This window comes from Oryzias latipes, chromosome 20, assembly GCF_002234675.1.
Source record: "Oryzias latipes chromosome 20, ASM223467v1".
NCBI classification, from domain to species: domain Eukaryota; kingdom Metazoa; phylum Chordata; class Actinopteri; order Beloniformes; family Adrianichthyidae; genus Oryzias; species Oryzias latipes.
This window is the reverse complement of record NC_019878.2, coordinates 22968782-22975536: the sequence shown is the minus strand read 5'-3', so window position 1 is coordinate 22975536 and position 6755 is coordinate 22968782.

The following is a 6755-nucleotide window of genomic DNA, read 5'->3' as shown; positions in this document are numbered from 1 at the left end:
CCACATCCCCTCCCCTTTAAGATGTTAACTAACTTTCCAACATAGAGGCTTCTCCAAGAAAACATGCAATTTGACGTCAGACAGAATAACATTACACAAAACATTTATTTATTTATTTTTTTACTGAGAAGGTACATCCTTCCGGTGAGATCCAGAGCTCATTGTTGCTCTATTCCTGGAAAGATCTCACTCTAACAAAATCTTTGAGATGTCCTGGTAAATGTCTCTCTCTTTGTGAGCGTCGCAACACAGGTGCAACTGGTGACTCAGGAGGAACCCTAGGGGGAGTCGCTGGTGTTGGGTCACGTGACTCATCTGATAACAGTGTGCTTCCTCAACTGCAACAGTTTCCCCATTTTTGCACAGCTCCCGGTCTGCCTCCGGTTCCCCTGGAACAGTGTCTTGGAGCCTAGCTCGGACTTGATCCACATGCCTCTTCATAGTTCGACCATTCCCGATGCTGACGTTGTACACTGGACCTGATGAGTCCAACACGACTGCTGGTATCCATTTTGGACCATAGGAATAGTTTCGGATGAACACCTTGTCTCCTGATACAAAACTTCTCAATGTTTTCTTTGTGTCATGTTGGTCTCTGTTTCAGTTGTTTTTTCTGAACTCTAGTTTTTACATCCGGCATGAGCAGGTCAAAAGCTGATCGAAGTCTCCGTGACATCATCAGTTCTGCTGGGGACAAACCTGTTGTTGCATGCGGTGTAATTCGAAAACTGAACAGAAATCTTGACAGTTTAGTTTGGAGGGTGTCACCTTTTATCTTCTTCATCCCCTCCTTAAAAGTCTGCGCTGCTCTTTCAGCTAGACCGTTAGAGGATGGGTGGAAAGGTGCAGATCTTACATGGTCAATTCCATTTTGTTTCATGAATGATTCAAATTCTGCACTTGTGAAACATGTCCCATTGTCTGATACCAACATCTTTGGAAGACCAAACACGCTGAAACTCTGCCTTAGTTTTTCAATGGTTATTTGTGAAGTAGCTGATTTCACAGGATAAATGTCCATCCACTTGGAATGAGCATCTACCACCAACAAAAACATCTCACCTAGGAACGGTCCTGCATAGTCCACATGGATTCTGGACCACGGTGTTTCTGGCCATTCCCAGGGGTGTAATGGTGCTGCAGGTGGTGATTTGTGGTGTTTTTGACATTCTTCACATAACTGCACCTCCCTTTCGATGCTTTCATCCATACCCGGCCACCAAAGATATGACCTTGCTAGGCCTTTCATCTTTGACATGCCTGTGTGAGTCTGATGCAGGAGCTTCAGGATTTTGTCTCTGCCTTTGGTTGGAATCACCACTCTAGCTCCCCAGAGCACACATCCATCCCTCACACTTAGCTCCATTTTCCTTTGTTGATATGGCTTTAGCCGGGCATCCGGTTTTGCTGGCCATCCTTTTAGTATGTACTCATGGACTTGGGACAGAAGAACATCTGTAGATGTCCATCGCTTGATCTGTCTGGTGTCCAGCAGTGTGTCATCCAAGACATCCATCATCAAAACTTGTTCAACAAAGTCTTTTTCTGGTGTCGATTCTGGCAGCGGCAATCTGCTGAGTGCATCCGCGTTAGCATGGCTTTTGCCTGGTTTGTAGACAATGTCATACTCATATGCACTTAACATTACAGCCCATCTTTGCACTCTTGGTGAGCCCATTTGAGGTATGGGCTTCTTCATGTTAAAAAGAGAAATCAGTGGTTTGTGATCTGTGTAGATCGTGAAAACTCTGCCATACAAATATTTATGGAACTTCTTCAGAACAAATATTACGGCTAATGCTTCTTTGTCCAACTGTGAATATCTCTTTTCAGCGGGTGAGAGAGTGCGTGACATGAATCCTAGTGGTTTCTCAGTGCCATCTTCCATTCTGTGTGACAACACAGCTCCAACACCATAAGGTGATGCATCACATGACAAAACTAACTCTTTATCAGCTGAATAGTGGATTAACACATCAGCGGAGCTCAGCAGCCTTTTTGACTTTTCAAATGCTTCAACATGCCTCTGTTGCCATGACCACTTTACATTTTGCCTCAAGAGTTCATGAAGGGGGGCCAACAGGGTTGCCAAGTTTGGGAGAAATTTGTTATAATAGTTTAACAAACCCAAGTATGATTTAAGTTCAGTTACATTGGTGGGAGCCGGAGCCTTTAAGATGGCTTCCACTTTCTTTTGCACTGGGTGGAGACCTTGTGCATCAACTTTATGCCCCAAATATTCCACCTCTTTTTGCATAAACTCGCACTTACTTCTTTTCAGCCGCAGCCCCGCTTCTTCCAGCCTGCCCAGCACCGCAGTCAAGTTTTTTAGGTGGTCTGCCTCATCCTTGCCACTCACCAAGATGTCATCTAAGTAGACCACCACCAATGGTATACCTTTTAAAGGTTTTCCATCGTCCTCTGGAATATGGCTGGTGCTGATGCTACTCCAAATGGCAGTCTGTTGTACGTGAAAAGTCCTCTGTGGGTGTTCACCGTCACAAATTTCTTTGATTCTTCATCCAGCAGTATTTGTTGGTAAGCATGGCTCATGTCTAGTTTAGAAAACTGTTTTCCTCCTGAAAGCGCAGAGAAGAGATCCTCCACTTTTGGAATAGGATACTGCTCCAATGAAGCCACTGTATTTACAGTCAGCTTATAATCTCCACAAAGTCTTACAGTTCCTGTAGGTTTAAGAATGGGTACCACCGGCGCTGCCCATTCAGCATATTTGACTGGAGAGATAATATTTTCTTTTAACAGGCGGTCTATTTCTTCATCAACTTTTGCTCGCATAGCAAAAGGAACAGAACGCGGGTGGAAGAAACGTGGAGAGGCATCTAATTTTACCCGAATGGTGGCTTTTGTGCCTCTCAGGGTGCCCAACTCCTCTTTGAACACATTTTCATGCTTATTTAACACTTGCTGTAGTGTGTTGTCATTTTCTTTAACCTTGTGCACTCTTTCAGCTTTGCATCTCTTTTTTATTTCTCTCCAATCCATACTTAACTCCTCCAACCAGGCACTACCTAACAAGCTGGGCCCCTCCCCCTTGACAATAATCAGGGGCAGTTTCAATGTTTGCTTTTGGTACTGAACAGTTACTTTTGTGGTACCAATCACCTCCACAGAATCCCCTGTATAGGTTTCCATTTTGATTTTGGCCTGGTTCAGACTGGGAAGTTTTGTGTTTTTCCACGTGTCTTTAAATCTGGCTTCACTCATGACGGTTAAACAACATCCGGTGTCGATTTCAAAGTTGACATACTGTCCATCCAGTTTCAATTTTACAGTGTAGGGCGCCACTTTTCCGAGGTCCCCTCCGGCCTGACGTCCTACCTTGTACACGTTGCCTTTTAGATTTGGTCCACTATTGATGCAGTTCAATGCAAAAGAGTCTTGGTCTTCATCCTCACTTTTCTTTTCATCTTCTGTGTCAAACTCTTTATGAGAATGATAATGTGATCCCCGTTTATTTTCTCTCTTGTGATGTTTATGCTCATGTTTGTCTGGGTTGCTTTTAACTTTGCTTCTACAAGCTCTTGCTATATGACCCACTTTGCCACAAGCATGACATTTTTCCTGCTTGTACTTACAATCTCCAGCCGTGTGTCCAGTTCCTTTGCACCTGTAGCATTCTTTTCTGACTCCTTGGAATGCCCGGGTTTCCTGTTGTCCTCTACTGATGTTGTAGCATTTTGTAGATGTGCCAGTCTGCAGATCCTGTGCATTTTTAATTGCCGTCTCGTGTGATACTGCAATTCCCAGAGCCTTTTCAAAAGTGAGATCTGTTTCGGCCAGGAGACGCCTCTGAATCCTGTCATCATTAATCCCACATACAAGCCGGTCCCTCAACCTTTGTTGCAGAGTGTTTCCATAGTTGCAGTCTTGGGCCAAACGACGCAGCTCAGCTACATAATCCATAACTGTTTCATTTGGCTTCCGGTTACGAGAATCAAACTTATATCTCTGTACGATTTCGCTTGGTTTTGGGTCATAATGGTTCTTCATCAATAATACAAGCTCATTGAAGGACTTGTCTTTTGGCTTGTCTGGGCTGAGGAGGTTGCGCATTAAACTGTAGGTCGGTGCTCCCACTACACTTATCAATATTGCCTTTTGTCTGTCTTCATTGTCTATTTCATTGGCCGCAAAAAACTGTTCAAGTATTTCTGTATTATACTTATCCCAGGTTTGAGACTTCGGATCAAACGCTGCTAGCGTGCCAATTGTTGCCATGCTTCACTTCTCTGTGAGAGGCTAACCACTTGTTAGCCACGTACCTTTCTGCTGCTTCTTTCTTCTCTCTCTCCCTTTTTTCCGGAGGTCTATGGGCCTTTCTCCTCCTTAAAAATCCTCGTCGCCAAAAAGATGTTGCATCTTGATCCAAAAAAGAAGGTCTCAAACATAGAAGTGGGTGCAACAGTTTTAATTTGCATAACAGAACCTCTCTGTACAGCCTGACCTCATGTCTGTTCTGACTTCTTCTCGTTCAACACACAATGCCACAACTTAACTAAACTCGCAGGTCTGTACTCTGCTGGCCACTCAATTACAATACAATATTGAAACACAATCTTCTTAGATTCAAGATACCACAGTCATCATCACCTCTCCCGCACTCTAACTCATGGTGCAGAAAAAAAATGAACATAACAGTTTAAATCACTAGTTAAAACAGAGTAAAACAGCTAGACAATAAAACCCATGGGCAAAAACTCACACTTAGACCCCAATCTGCCCAGATAGACAAAGAAAATGGAATCCCACAATTCCTTGCGATTACAATTGTATCCAATTTTATGGTATCATGTTGGATCAACATGATTGAAATTAGTAACTTTTAAATGGATTATTTTTATACACGATCGACATGATTCATTCACGTAAGATTTACAAACATAAAATTTTCTGGTTGAAATGACAAGTTACATTTTCATAAAATTAATTGGCTGGTAATTTAATTTAAATTCTTTTTGAGTGGGCTTTATCACTGTGGCGGTGTTGCCTTTCTTCTTAATTATATCTTTAGCCTCCTCGTATGCCTCCATGAGGATTTGTGCTTCCAACGGGGAAAAGTACGCGGCTCTAGTTGCCAGTTAATCTGTGATCTGTGGCGGGGTCTACTTGAGTGAGCCGTGAGCGCGCACCTATCCAGGATTGGTTTCACCTGGCTCAATGAATCCGTGTCTGCTCATCCTGGCTTGGTCTTTGTGCAACCAATTAAGCCTGGACGCACATGTTTTGGCTTCATTGAGCTCAGCTCAGTCATTTATCCCGGATATCTTAATTTTTGTGCAACAGGCCCCAGGATGTCAAAAGGGAAAATATATTCGTTTGTGGATATTTTTTCTGACTTTATCAAAATTTCAGGAGCTCCTCAGAGCTTCACACCAAACATTTCTAAGTGAAGTTTTGATTAAAAATTGGACTCTAAATCTAAAAAAAAAAAATACACAGCCATTTTAATACTTTTGTTTTAGGACTGGACACATTAAAACCAAGCCACAGAGAAAGAAAAAATCACAAGAATCACAGGGAAGGACGCCAAAGCAGAAATAGTATTTATAGGTTGCTTTAAGGGTCGTTCAGAATGAGCAGCAGCTGGGATGATTACACATTCAAACCAGCTGCAAACAGGAGACAAAGAAACAGAGAAAAGCAGAAAAACAAGAGTTCATTCACACAAAAGAATTTATTAATTTGGAAAACGAAAAACATGCTTTATAATAAAATGAATTCAGGAAAAAAAGCCAAATGTATACATCATATTTTCTGTTTTGATTTATATTTAAAAAAAAATCACACTCCTATCAAACTGTCAAACAATAAAAAAGATACTTCAAATTATTTATTTTATTGTTCTTAAATATTTTAAGTGACAAAATGTTTTCACATATATTTAAAAAAATTTGCTCTATTTAATACTTTGATGCTGAAAATAAAGCTTATTTTGTTCTGCTCATTTTAACCCAAAAAGAGTCAAATTTTTAAAGATTATATACAGAAAAGGCAAAACTAAAAACATGCTTTATAACAAAATAAACTAAGGAAAACATGCATCTATTTGGATGTATGTTTACTCATAAAAAAATCCTAAACTAAACACTCTTCTTACATTGTTAAACTGTGAAAAATATGTTTATAAATCTTTATTTTATTGTTTTTTGAATATTTCAGCGACAGAATATTTTTATTTATTTCTAATAATAATAATAATAATAATAATAATAATAATGTTTGTATTCATACTTTTAATATTGAAAATAAAGATTTTTTTTCAGATGATTTTAACCAAAAAGAGCTTTTATCCTGAAAAGAGGATCTCAGAGATCAACAACAATGCACAAATGATCAAAAAGACAATTGTATGTAAAAAAAAATTATGTATATATTATGTATATACTTTTTATTTGCATCTACATTTTAAACATTTCTTTAATGTTTGGCAGAACATGTTTTCTGCAATATTGTGACATTTTGTAATGAAATAGAATTGTTCACATTTTTCCTGCATCCTTGCTTTCATCTGCAGCAGCAGGAGCCCCAATATCAAACTGAACATTTTCAAAACATGTAACAAATTTTTTCATTATGATAGTAAAGTTCTGAATTATTAATTAAACAGATAAAACAGCTTTGATGACAAAATACAAAATCAAGCTCTATTAAAAACATTTCAATAGAATTTGTAATGAATTTATAAAAATGCAAAAAACATTCTAGTGTAATAGTGGATCGTTAGTTTTAATCAC